Consider the following 12,435-nt stretch of genomic DNA (forward strand, 5'->3'; position numbering starts at 1 on the left):
CCCTAGGTTTCAGCTCAGGGATCCTCTAACCAGCAGTCAAGGTCTGTTCCCTCTTAGACCTTACTGCCTTTCCCTGTCCTACCTTCCTGGTTTACCCCCTCTCTGGGTTTGCCAGCCAAAATACACCTCCTTTCTCACAGGGAAAGGCTGCAAACTATCCCAGAACCCTTGCTCTGCTATCAGCTTCCTGCCTTTATAAATTCAACCCTGTTCATTCCTCCCTATCTGGGCTTCCTCCCTCAGTCAAAGGATTGCTTAGCCATCTGATTTCTCTCAGTCGTGGCTTGTTTGGTTAATTGACCCCCTTCTTAGCCTACACTAACCCTTTCTGGGCAAGTGTGGGGAGAACACCTCATCACAAGGAGTAACAGTGAAAAGTGTGTAAAGTAAGGGAGCTTTTTCTACTTTTGTTGAGGAAAATGTATGGGGGGTGGAATAGTTGGCATGGCTTTGATAATGGGTGCTCAGGGAAATGTGCTGCTGTTAAAAATGTCTGTCTCTGTTGGTAGAAATACTATTGGTAGAAATAACCCAAGTAACCTCTGCATGTGTGTGTGTTACAGCCTGTAATAGATTTAAAGCAATGCCTTTTATATGATTTTTAAACAGAAAATAAACCCTAATACTCTATTTTTAATTTTTACAAGACTGTTTTGTATGTTTTGTAACAATGTTGTCACTTGTCATCCACAATACGGTCAAACCAAGGGAGATCCTAAGATCTTGGTGTTAATAAGCTCAAAAGAAAAATGAACCATTAGAGGAGGAAAATTCTCCAGCATTCCCAGCTCAGAGATGGCTGAACATTATTAAATATATTTTCATTATTTGTTTGCTTGGTTTTGTTTTTAAGCAAATAAAGAGGTGTGTCAGTGTGGGGGGGTGACAGTGAGAGAAAAATGGAATTAAGCTTTTAGAGAATTTTGTAAAGCAGATATTTCATACTAAATTGGAACATCTGTTTTCTAATCAGACCTAAACAACTCTCCTGATTATGACATAGGCAAAGTTGTAGAGAATCCACCACTACAAGAATTGCTAAAGAGCTGGAAATCTACTCTGAGACCCTGAACAAGACCACCACAAAGCAACAGAAGAATTTAACAAGAGATTCAGGACAGCTTAACACTCAGATACATCAAGCCACAAGGACAAAACAAAGAATCGAGTAAAAAAACCAAAACAACAGTGCAAACACAGTTCCAGTTCCTCAATGGTCGACACCACACCTAGCCCTGAGAAAGCTGAGAGTGAAAACACAAATATTCACAAATCCAAAGCATGTGCTTTAGGAGATCTCAATTTAAAAAAAAAAAAAAAAAAAAACACCCAAGGACTGAAAATTCACACACTAAAATGTTTTTTTATGAACTGTTTAATACTGTTGGTTAAATATGGTTTCTGTTCAGGGATAGTGACCAATTTCTTGGAACTCTTTGTGAGGATTACGATGCTTTGAAGAGAGAAGTGGCAGAGGTATTGTCTTAGAGAGTACAATTCTGGATGAAATTAAAAATTATCTTCAGAGGGCAAAAGAAATACATACAGTTTTAAAAATCTGAACATTTTTCAAGAGTTAGCCTATAGCTCTAAACAAAAATGAAGAGTTGTCGGTGTCAAGACCATATGAAGACAAGGGTGTAAAAAGGGGTTGAATATAAGTAGGACTGTGCATGGTTTGAGAGGCACCCGGACGGGGTGCACAATGTTGTGGGGGAAACAATTTGATGGTAAGAATAGAGATTTTAGGGTTTTGGGGCGTATGTGGATTTCATGGGGGAAAAATAATAGTAGGTGTTAAAAAAAGCTAATGGCATCATTATCTAGAAGCCCCATGACAGTCAGTTTGGGTAACTGCCCCAAGAACAGATTTGCCTGGTTACTTACACAGCTGCCTGCAGGGATGCTAAACACTTTCATTCCCATCTAGTCCAGGGTATATGTAGCATTGACAGTAAGCAAGGCCTCTGTGTTTCCCGATGGACACTAGGGGCTACCCACACTTTGTTCACGAAAAGGGATATAGCTATAACCTGTGGCTTAAAGCATTTTTTGGGTCATCACTCATTAAGCACAAAGTGTTTTTATTCAGTGTCAGTTTGATTTTCACATCTATACCATTCAACGAAAGTTTTTCTTGAAAAAAATGGTTACTGTGTAGATTCCTCAGCCACTCTTTCTTCCTGTTCTGTCTTATCAGGTTCATCTCCCTCACAAACTCTTGGTTCTCATCAACCAATTGTGGTGTTTTGTATTCTGCAGGGGTGTCTATACCATTCCCAGCTATTAAAAAGTCTCTATGAAGGCCAATAGAGGAGGTATGATTTTCTCATGCCGGTTTCTATGGGGACTATTTGGAACAAGTCTAGTTTGGATTTATTGCATTGTTCAGACCTGCAATGAGCAAAAGCTATTTTGATTAAAATATTTCTTTTAACAGATGAAGAGCATCTCCTCTTTCTTCCCAGTTTCCTCTTGGTCTCTTGCTTATGGCTGCCCATGTGTATCAAAGACTTTCTTTAAAGGGCTTTGAGAGACCCACAAATTGCAGGTATGACAAATTTCTCTTTCTTTTATGTCTCCATCTTTTAACATACATCAGCCCTGATCATTTCTGCACAGCTGGATTACTCACCTTATTCATAATAGTTTGGGAAAATATGGCCTACCACATCCTTGGCTATGTTTTGAGGAACTGTTTTTACCTGGGGTATTCCATCTATATCCCATACATCGCTGGCGTCCCATGCTACCGAGTGAGGACATACCCTGCCTGGGCTTTGCAATAGTTTCTGAAGGCGGTGTGCTGCCTGTGATTTTATAGGGTGATCATTGTGTTTTGTTTTTTAAAATGCCCCTCTCTCTGAGGGCCCAGGTGCAGCTTGATCATGACCTTGCCGAAGCAAAGTGAGAAGTATCTGTTCTGGTCCGTATTTATTCCAGTGGTGATGGTGTTGATGTGGTCTTTACTAACAGAGGTGTAATGCAGTTTGTCATATGTGATGGTGACAAATTGTTCCTTCTATGGATGGAAATGCAGTGTAACAGGAATACCAGAAAATAACAGAAAAGCCCCCCAAAACTAGAGTTCTACAATGTCTGGGTATAGATACAAGGAGTTGAAACCTCTTGTAATGTCTTCTGAGAAAGATACTTTTTGAGATTGTGATTGGGAATAACCCCAAAATATCGGTTAGCTCCCCAATGATGGAAATGTATAAGTGCCATCAGGGGAATTAATTCTAATTTTTCTAACCACTTGATCATAGTTCATGACCACCTCAGATGGTCCTGGTTGACTAGGCATAATGATGTTCATGTGATCCAGTAATTCAGATATGGACATAATAGCTTTGGCACAGGGAGAATCTCCACTTCTTAGCTCCAAAGGTGATTTCAAAAAGGGGTGTCTTCAGTGATGGTGTTCCAGCTGTGCGGGTTTTTATTTCCACTAACCCCACCTCCCAAGCCCCTGGGAGATGCAAACGTTTAACTAGCTGTACTGTAAAGTTTAAGTTTGTGGAAAAATCCTAGACCTGGCACTGCTGAAAAAGTGATGTAAAAGTCCCTGTTGCTCACCTTGCAGAGATAATGATTTTCTTTCATGCCTAAATGTCATAGTTAAGAGGCTTTCACCCAGCTGTTAAATTTATCAGGCCATCTCAACCATTTCATCAGAAACCCCTTTTTTCCCTCCCCTTTCCTTTCACAATTAGAATTTTTTCAACCCTGTAAATCCTGTCCTACTTGAGGTTAACATTTCATCAGTAAATGTTCATAGCCTTTTTCAAAAACTCATTTGGTTTTACATAGTCTCACATGATCTTTTTTTCTAAAAGGGGCGACAGTCTGGTTTATTTTAAAACTGTCTGCATAAACCTTTTTCTGTACCTTCAGAGAATTTGAGAGTTTAACATCAACAGGCCTGGTATGGATAGTTCTGTAAAAGCTTCAGTTGTAACTCTTTAGAACATCCACTAACACAAAGATGAAGTGAAAGGCGTAGTGGTTTGTAAAATATCACCATTTCTTACATTTTAAAATTCTGTTAAACTGTTCCACAATTTTCACTGTAGCAAGGCGCTGTGGCCTTCCTTGGAGCCTGGGCCCGAGGAAGGGCCACGACACCTGTGCTGGACGGATCAGGGAACTGCAGGCCTCAGACCCCGAGAGCAGAGGGGTGGGGCCAAGACAGGAAGGAGAAGTGGAAAAGGTGGGCCTAGCAGCTCAGTCATGGGGAAGCTGCTGTCAGAGAAGGATGTTCCTTCCCTGAGGCCATAGTCTGAGCGCAACCTGGGCTCCGTGGCAGGGCAGCGCAAGCCCTCCACTGACCAGAGTCTCAAGGGCCAGCTGGGGCTACCAGGCCCTAGTGACTGGAAAGAGCTACCAGAGACCGCTGACTAGGAGGGACCCCCTCACCCCCGAGGCCAGCCATGACCTAGAGGAGCTGCCCGTCACCTGGGGCCCGCCAGAGCTGCCTGAGCCATGTGTGCTGGAGAACCCACCGGGGCCCTGTGACCTGGAGGAGCTGCCATCTGCTGATGGCCCTGAGTAGTTCCTGGATTTGCCAACGGTGAGGGACTGGTGGGACTCCCTCTCGCCATCTACCTTGGAGAATCCAAGGAAGACCCCTGCCTCGAGGTACCTGGGTTCAGGGTGGGAGGAAGTAGCCCAGGGGCAGCCAACTACAGTCTGGCTGAGCATGCGCCCACACCAGTGTCTGCGCGTTGCGGCAGGAGCCCCGCTGACCCAGTGGTAGAACCCCTTGCCACTGGTGGGGCCCTGAGCTGGGACACAGTGGAGTCGGGTGGGCCTGTGTCCCCCTCCTCCCTTCCCTAGCCACCCCGGGAGTGCTTGTCTACTCTGGGCCTGCAGCTGCAGAGAATATCAAGTGTTGTGTCTACAGACTCTTTGCCAACCTCGCCCCGCCTGGGAGCGGAGGGCTACAGACTCTTTGCTGGCCCCACCCCACCTGGGGGCAGGGGTTGTAGACTCCTTGCCAGCTCTGCCCCGCCTAGGGGCTGGGAGCTACAGACCTTTGCAAACTCGCTAACTTTCCCCCTGTAGAAAGGTTCTGTGGCCTTCCCTGGAGCCTGGGCCGAGGAAGGGCCGCGATGCCCCTGCTGAAAGGAATCGCCAGCTTACACCCACCTTGACTTCATTTAGAGTAACAAAATGGTGAATTTTATGCTGCTTTAAAAATTTGCTTATCGTCTTGTTAAAAAAATTATTCCCTTAATCAGTCTGTAATTTTAGGGATATGTGCCCTTCATCAAAAATAGTTTTATAGGCCTTAGATACAATGCCTCCTGTCTTGTCTTTTTGAGCTGGGTCAAGCATGTTTAGACATCTACAAAATCTGCCTGCCTTTCTGAATCCACATCTGAAACAATAGTCTTGTTTCTTTTAACAGACTTGTGCTGGTTTGTGTAAAGTGTAAGCATCCTGGTCTGAAAGCCATGTTGTTTCCTGCCTTCTATTCAGAGAATTACTGTGCTTTTTGGCTGCTTGAAAAAGAGAGTCCACCACTACAAAGCTCCTGGTGTGTTATAAACTCCTCTGGGTGTGTAATAAATTTTCTGTAACAGAGCCTCTTGTGTAGATATTACTGTTAGTCTTTTTTTCTAACAGGAATATGGAAGGTTCACGTTCACAACAAAAAAATTTAAACAAAGTTTTATTAATCATTTGGTTAAACACCACATTTTACAGCTGCCTGTGGAAAATGGTCTTTCTGATCCATGCTATTAGGGGTTCAGAATTGGTGCCGTCTTCACTTTGTTGTTACTCAATGCGTCATCTTGAGCTCCATGTCTCAAACATGAGCAAAAACAGATAATGCAAGGCAGATTCATCCCAACAGAATTACCAGTGTGCAGGTTCCCAATAGCCTCTAGAAAGACACCATTGACCTGTTGAGAGTTTTTTCAGAAAAGAAACACCTTTTAGATTTACATGGCCATAGTTGGTTCCCTAACACCTCCAGCCAGATCAATATTTTAGATCCTATTTACATGTGATTTAGCTCCTTGGTTCAAATCATTCAAAGATGACTTCCCAGCCTCATACAAGGCCTCTCCCTCCATGGGTTTAGACAACTGCCAGGCATCACACTTGCCAAATAGCTTCACAATGACTCGGATCTCCTGGTCAGTCTTCAGCAGTAGCAGGCCAGAGGGTTCCCCTTGACCTCCCACTTCTCCTGCTCATAACTGTCACTGATGTAGCTCTTTCTTTACAGGTGACTGAGCATCGGTGGAACTAAAATGAAGTCCACCATTCTCACAGGATTGTGAAGGAATCCATGTTTCTTTTCTGGTTTCCATAATTTCTGAAAACAGGATTTTTAAATAAGATGGCCTTTTTCATACCTTGAGGGCTTGTGGATTTCCAGCGTGTGCTACCACCCAGCCAATGGCTAAGCACTAGAGACCAGATTTTCAGCCTAGATACCCTTTCCAGTTGGTCTGGGGCTTGGTGAGCCCTCCTCCCACAAGACTCCATGGACTGGCTCACTCTACTGATCAGGCCTATGTGGAGGCCTATACTGAGACCAATTTATAGAGGGAAGCATGGGCATGCTGCAGAAGGGGTCATGGGGCTACATAAAAACAAACACTCATGGTGCATGCCCCAGGAGTGCAGTGATTTCCAGACACTACTACTGGAAGTCCCACCTGTGCCACACAGTGCATGCTCAGGAAGTGTGGGGCCTATGTCTCACCCCTCTTTAGTGCCACTCTCTGATCGATCAATCAATGCTAAGGGCCATGAACAGAGTAGATGGGATATGGAAAATTTTGCCACGGGGTGTGAAAGTTTGACAGTTTGTGTAATCCATAACTACTTAGGTGTTTACAACTTATGTTTTTAGTAGCTGAAACCAAAAAGCGCAGATGAAAATAGTCTCCATACATCCTACTACTGGCTAATGAACGTCATTCTCATAGAACACAGGAGACAGCTAAGAGGGAAGAGATATTCCCACCACACATACGCACGCACACACACTTCTTGACTGACAGCAACACACCAGCAGAGGAATTTTGAGGCACATATGAAGTGTCTTGGCCAAAACCCCAGAGGAATTCTACAGGCACCATTGAAGTCCATGGTGAAGTTCCATCTGACTACAGATTAGATGCCATGTCAGTAGGAAGAAGTCAGAAGAAGCATTTTGTTCTAAATTTCATTAATTCTGTCAAGTTTCCACCAGCATGTGCCTTCCCTGTATTGTGATGTGTGTAGAAGCAAATGTCAGAGTTAGAATGCAACTTGTTTAATCTTCATTTGTTCCTTATTTAGATTATTCTCTGTTGCTTTTCAAAGTTCACTGTGACAACTGGCCAACACCAGCAGGCAAGAGAAAGAGGATACTTGTGTGTTTCAGAAGAAAAATTTCAATGAAATTTGGTAGACAATTAAATTTAAAATAGGTAAAAATCTCTTCTTTGTTTGATTTTTTTCTATCCATTTGACAGCTGTAGTGAGTGGGTGTGGCCTCCCCCCAAGACTGACAGGGAGCAACAGGCCGGGCCTGTGGGGGCGGACCCAGAGACTGCCTGTCAGCCAACCTGGAAGCAAGGGGGCGGGACAGGAAGTATAAAAGAGAGGCCCAGGAGCTCAGTCAGGGGCTAGCTCCTGGAGGGGAAGGACGTCCCTCCAGAGCTGTCTGCAGCCTGGTACCCAGGGAAGTGGACCAGGGCCTGCATCTGGGTGCCAGTGAAGGAGCAGCGTGAGGCCTGGGGCCCAGCGGTACCCCTGGAACCGACCACCCTGTTGGACCCAGTGATCCCGAGGGGTGAGGACCTGGAGGAATTGCCAGATGCAGACGCGGAGGAGGTGGCCCTACCAGTGCCAGACCTGGAGGAGCTACCCCTTGCATTGGAAGAGGACAACGGTGAGGCACGGGCCCTGACCGGACTGGATCTGGAGGAACTGCCCCCCACCGATGGCCCTGAAGAGTTGCCTGACCTGCCACCCCCTGACAAGATCGAGGGGGTTCTACAACCTGCTTCTGGGCACCTACAAGGGCGACTGGATGACAGGACATCAGGTACCCGAGGGACAGGGGGAAGGAAGTAGCCCAGGGGAGGGGCCCCACGGTCTGGGGACTGGGGAGCCGGACAGTGAGTCAGCGTGTTGCGGTTGGGACCCTGCTGACTCTGTGGCGTACCCCTCTACCACGGCTAGGGACCTGGGCTGGGACGCAGTGGAGTCGGGTGGGCCTGCATCCCCCTCCCACTTCCCCGACCCCGCCTGGGCCTCTGAACTGTTTGCTGCCCCACCTGGGGTGCTAGACTGTTTTCTGCCCCAAGCGGGGGCTACCCCTGCCAAAGCAGGGTAGTGAGTGGGTGTGGCCTCCCTCCAAGATTGACAGGGAGGGACAGCCAACCATTCTACAACAGCATTTTATAAAGTTGCAATATAAGCCCTTATTTATTTGTGTATGTTATTTTGGGAAAAACTGAAGGTGGAAAAATGCACAGAGGAGAAATAAAAATGTCAGAGGATTTCTTTTAAGATGGGGAAGTGGCAGAGGAAAACATGGCTGAACAAGTGGGAAAGAAATAAAAATATTTCACTGGCCAAAATTTCCCTTCTGCCTGACAGAAAAAGAAAGAAAAAAGTCCTACTGAGACTCGTAATTAAAGAGATCTGGCTGTAGATTGAAAGTTTACGCAGCAACATTAGACCCTCACTTGAAAGGAAGTAGATTAAAAAGATGCTATAATGATGGGTGTCATAGAAACATAGGAATTAACATATTAGATCAGACCAAAAGTCCAGTAACCTCTCTCTAATGGTAGCCAGCTCCTTCTGAGGAAGGTGAAAATAAGCCCTGCAGATGGAAGTAATGGGATAATCCATCCCTATGGAAAACTTCTTCTTAATCTCAAATAGTGAGAAGTTGGTTGATGCATGTGGGTTTACATCCCTTCCAAATATCTTGGTATTATGTTTCTTTCTTTGCACAATCACTATAATAATTCTGAATGTTCTCATAATTCATATAAATGATCAATCCTTTTCTGAATCCTTCTAAACTCTTGAAGTGAAATCGGGACTTCATTGAGGACAATGGGAGTTTTGCCATTTACTTCAACGGAGCCAGGATGTCAATTTGATATCTTGTGGCAAATAGTTTCATGGGGTAATTTTATGTTATATGGGAGTAGTATTTTCATTATATGTACCATACCTTGTTAGATTTGTGGTTTGTATGCGTTTATTTTTTTTACTTATTTTTGTTACATTTCATTACAAACAATTGCATTCCTCTGAACCTTAGAGACAAACTGATATGGCCCAACTCATTTGAATGGTACCATTGATTCACTGAAATTAGATGTTGGTGCAGACCCTACAGTTGAAACCTCACAATATCATAGGTATGCTCTCTCAGCCAGATCTGAAGCTAGCAATTCCCTGATGCTCTCAGATAAAGGGAGGCAAACTTTTACATTTATGTTAAGTCACTTATTTTAGAGGCTCCTTTTAATATCAGAAACTTTTGCCATTGAATGCAACAGTGACACTTCCCTCTGTGGAAGGGTCACATTTTAATTTATTTCTCCAATTTTAACTCCAAATTTTGTAACCTTTCATCAGTCAGTGGTTGATCTCTTCTGCCGCTCCCCTCTTCCCCCCCGCACCAACTGAGAAGACTTTTCTTTCACTACATCTCTTCTGTACTCAAGCTTGTAATCCTGGGTCAGGCAAGAGGCTAGTGCTCTGGTTACTTTGTTTCATCTTTCCTCTGTAAACCTTTTTTTCCTCCCTGAACCTATTTGGATACTCCGATTTTAAGTGCTCCTCTATTTGGTCATTTTGTGTTGTGCAATCAGAAAGTGCTCGCTCCCCCACTCACACACCCTTCTCCAGGTGCTGTGGCTCATTTTCAAGTATGACTTTTTTACATTTATGTAATCCTCTCTTTTGGATTTTCCCATTTTCTCACTCCTGGCCCACTGCTCTGCACACCAGGCTCAATGCATTTTCCTCACTGCCTCTCACTCATTCTCTCTGAACTTTGCTTGCGTGCTCCATTTCACACAAGTCCACATCACTTTTACAGACTATCAGCTTCCAAACACAATGATGAAAAGTACACAAGTTTCCAGCAAAACAAGCAATTTCAAGTACAATGCAAAAATCTGGAGAGGGAAAAACTTCATTTTCACACAGCACTGATCACAACACATGGTACAATGTAAGCTGATGTTCCCCGTTTTTATGGCCATGCTATAACCATATAATGCATCATAGATTTAAAGAAATACTCCTTTTGTAAAAGTAAACTAAAACAATTGGCAATGAGAATCACAGTACCCAGAGCAGAAGGTCCCACCTCATTTACCATTAGCATACAACACTTCTAAACAGATCTGTCACAGATAACGGAGATCATTAGTACACAAAGTGGAAAAGAATAAACCATTCAAGGAACTATGACTGATCTGAAAAAAGTCACTCTAGATTACCAATTTAAAAAACATGGCCTGAATCACCGTATATCCATTTTTGTGTGATTGGAATCTCAACCATAATATTCCTTCCTTCTTTGGCATTTAATTATAATAGTGTTTCTTGCACAGAATTCGCAGAGCTATCACCAAAGTTCAGACTTTTACTAACAATTACTATGAAGGATGGCAACTTGGATTATATGGCTGCTCAAGAGAGGAAGTGGGAGTAAGAAACACACACACATACACCGCTCCTTAGGCTTCTGCATGGGCTAAGTAAGTGTTGGATCTGAGTGTGTAACAGTAAACTGGTGCTGTGTAATTGCTGACACTGCCCATCCAATTCCCAAGAAGGTGGGCAGGGACGATTAGGGAATGTAATAGCTCCAAATACACCACCAGCTGCTAGTGCTGTTAGTGCTGGAATTTTCTGCTGATATAGGCTATTGGCACAACAAAATGGCTCTTTGTGTCAGTCTGTAGGCGTGCATCATGCAGCTGTAGGCACCCTGTACTCCAGGGGCCTTGAATCTTAATTGTGAGTTTTACAGTTGAGAAGATCCTGGAAGACTACAACTCCCCTGATGCCTTGGAGAAAAGGGAGAGGGACTCTTCCTGTTCCAGGGAGCTCAGAAAAAAGGCATGGGTGGAGTCCATTTTTTGGGATGGAGTGGGGCCGAGGCTGTAAGCAGCTGCTGAGGGTCCCAAAGCTGTGGCTGAGAGCCTGCTGGAGTTTGATCCAGCCGGGAGCTTTGGAGGTTGCCAGCACTGCCCAAGCAAGGACTGAGCCTGGAGTTGACTGAGGAGGGGGGCTGCAGTGAAGGTGGTGTGAGTGTCCCCTCCCCCCACACTTTGTTTTGGGGTAGGGCTTGTAAAGGTAAGGGCACAGCAGAGAGACTTTGATTGTGCCTGAGAAGAGGCAGAGAGGTATTCTCTTCGAGCCAAGGCCAGGATTGCTGACATTTGGTTAGGCCAACTCCAAATCTTTAGCTTGATACCTGGGCTGATCTGACACACTGAACCAACAGAGCGCTGTCTCCTCCTTCAGATCTTCAAGTGCACCCACAGGCACCCACAGGTGAGTGTTGCCTGTTCCCAAGTAACCCAGAAAAAAAGGTTACACAGCCTTTTGTTTGCACAAAGAATAGAAGACAAGCAATATGTGTTGCTTCTTAGTTTTCATTTTCTGTTTTGCAGCAACTCCACCCGTTTTTGCCTTTTATACTGTACTAGTAACTGTGTTGTGCACCACATCTATATAATTACCACAAGTTTGTCCTGCTGTGGGTTTTGCAAGCAGAGGCATGTTGATTCTCACTACTTTATCACCCAATATATTTTTGTACTATCCTCCAGCTATATCAATGCCTGACGCAAACACTCATTGGCCTAGTTTCAAATTTATTCATACAGGAGATCCCTTACCTCCAGTCTTAACCCTTCTTTCAGCTGCCCTGAAGTCATGTCATGTGAGGCCTCTCCAGGCAGCTGGATGCTGGCCAGCCTCTCCTCCAGGCAGGTATTGTGAAGGTTACTATAGCCCCTAGCCTTCAAAGCAGCCTATAAAGGGAAGTCATGGAAGTCTGTGTGTGGGGAGGGTAGTTAGAGCACCCTCCCTTGAATGACACTTTTGACTGAAAGGGATAATGGAACCGTGTGCCCCCTCCACTTCAGTTACTCCAGTTTCTTCCTCCATCAAAGGCTCTTGTTCCTGGTACATAACTCACAGCTCCATTTCTCCCCTCACTGCCTTCCCAGCTGCTGCTCAGTAGGAAGTCTCTCCCTCCCAATGCAGGGAGATTGAGGAATACTGCCCTTCATCTGCAGTCTCCTGCACGGTCACATATAGCACCCTTAGGCTGAGACTGTTGCCAATAAGCAATCCTGTTAAGGAGGGCTCTTTTCCTAGGATTAGCTAGGATAGAGGCAGCTTTCTCCATCCCCCATGCCAACTGTTCTTAATTGT

At 44.7% G+C, this 12,435-nt stretch overlaps 1 long non-coding RNA gene across 2 annotated transcripts; it reads left to right on the forward strand.

Moving 5' to 3' along the window:
* Positions 1 to 283: 283 nt before the first annotated feature.
* On the forward strand, positions 284 to 7,499 carry LOC137141276 (uncharacterized). Of its 2 annotated transcripts, none has more exons than XR_010916577.1 (3): positions 284 to 386; positions 2,441 to 2,551; positions 6,242 to 7,499. It is a non-coding gene; the product is annotated as an uncharacterized lncRNA (long non-coding RNA). The 2 variants fall into 2 exon arrangements; XR_010916576.1 differs by lacking the exon at positions 284 to 386 and adding an exon at positions 2,230 to 2,318.
* The last annotated feature ends 4,936 nt before the right edge of the window (positions 7,500 to 12,435 follow it).

This window comes from Emydura macquarii, unplaced genomic scaffold (genome assembly GCF_026122565.2).
Source record: "Emydura macquarii macquarii isolate MOO-44397 ecotype Brisbane River unplaced genomic scaffold, CSIRO-AGI_Emac_v2 contig_369, whole genome shotgun sequence".
Taxonomy (NCBI): domain Eukaryota; kingdom Metazoa; phylum Chordata; order Testudines; family Chelidae; genus Emydura; species Emydura macquarii.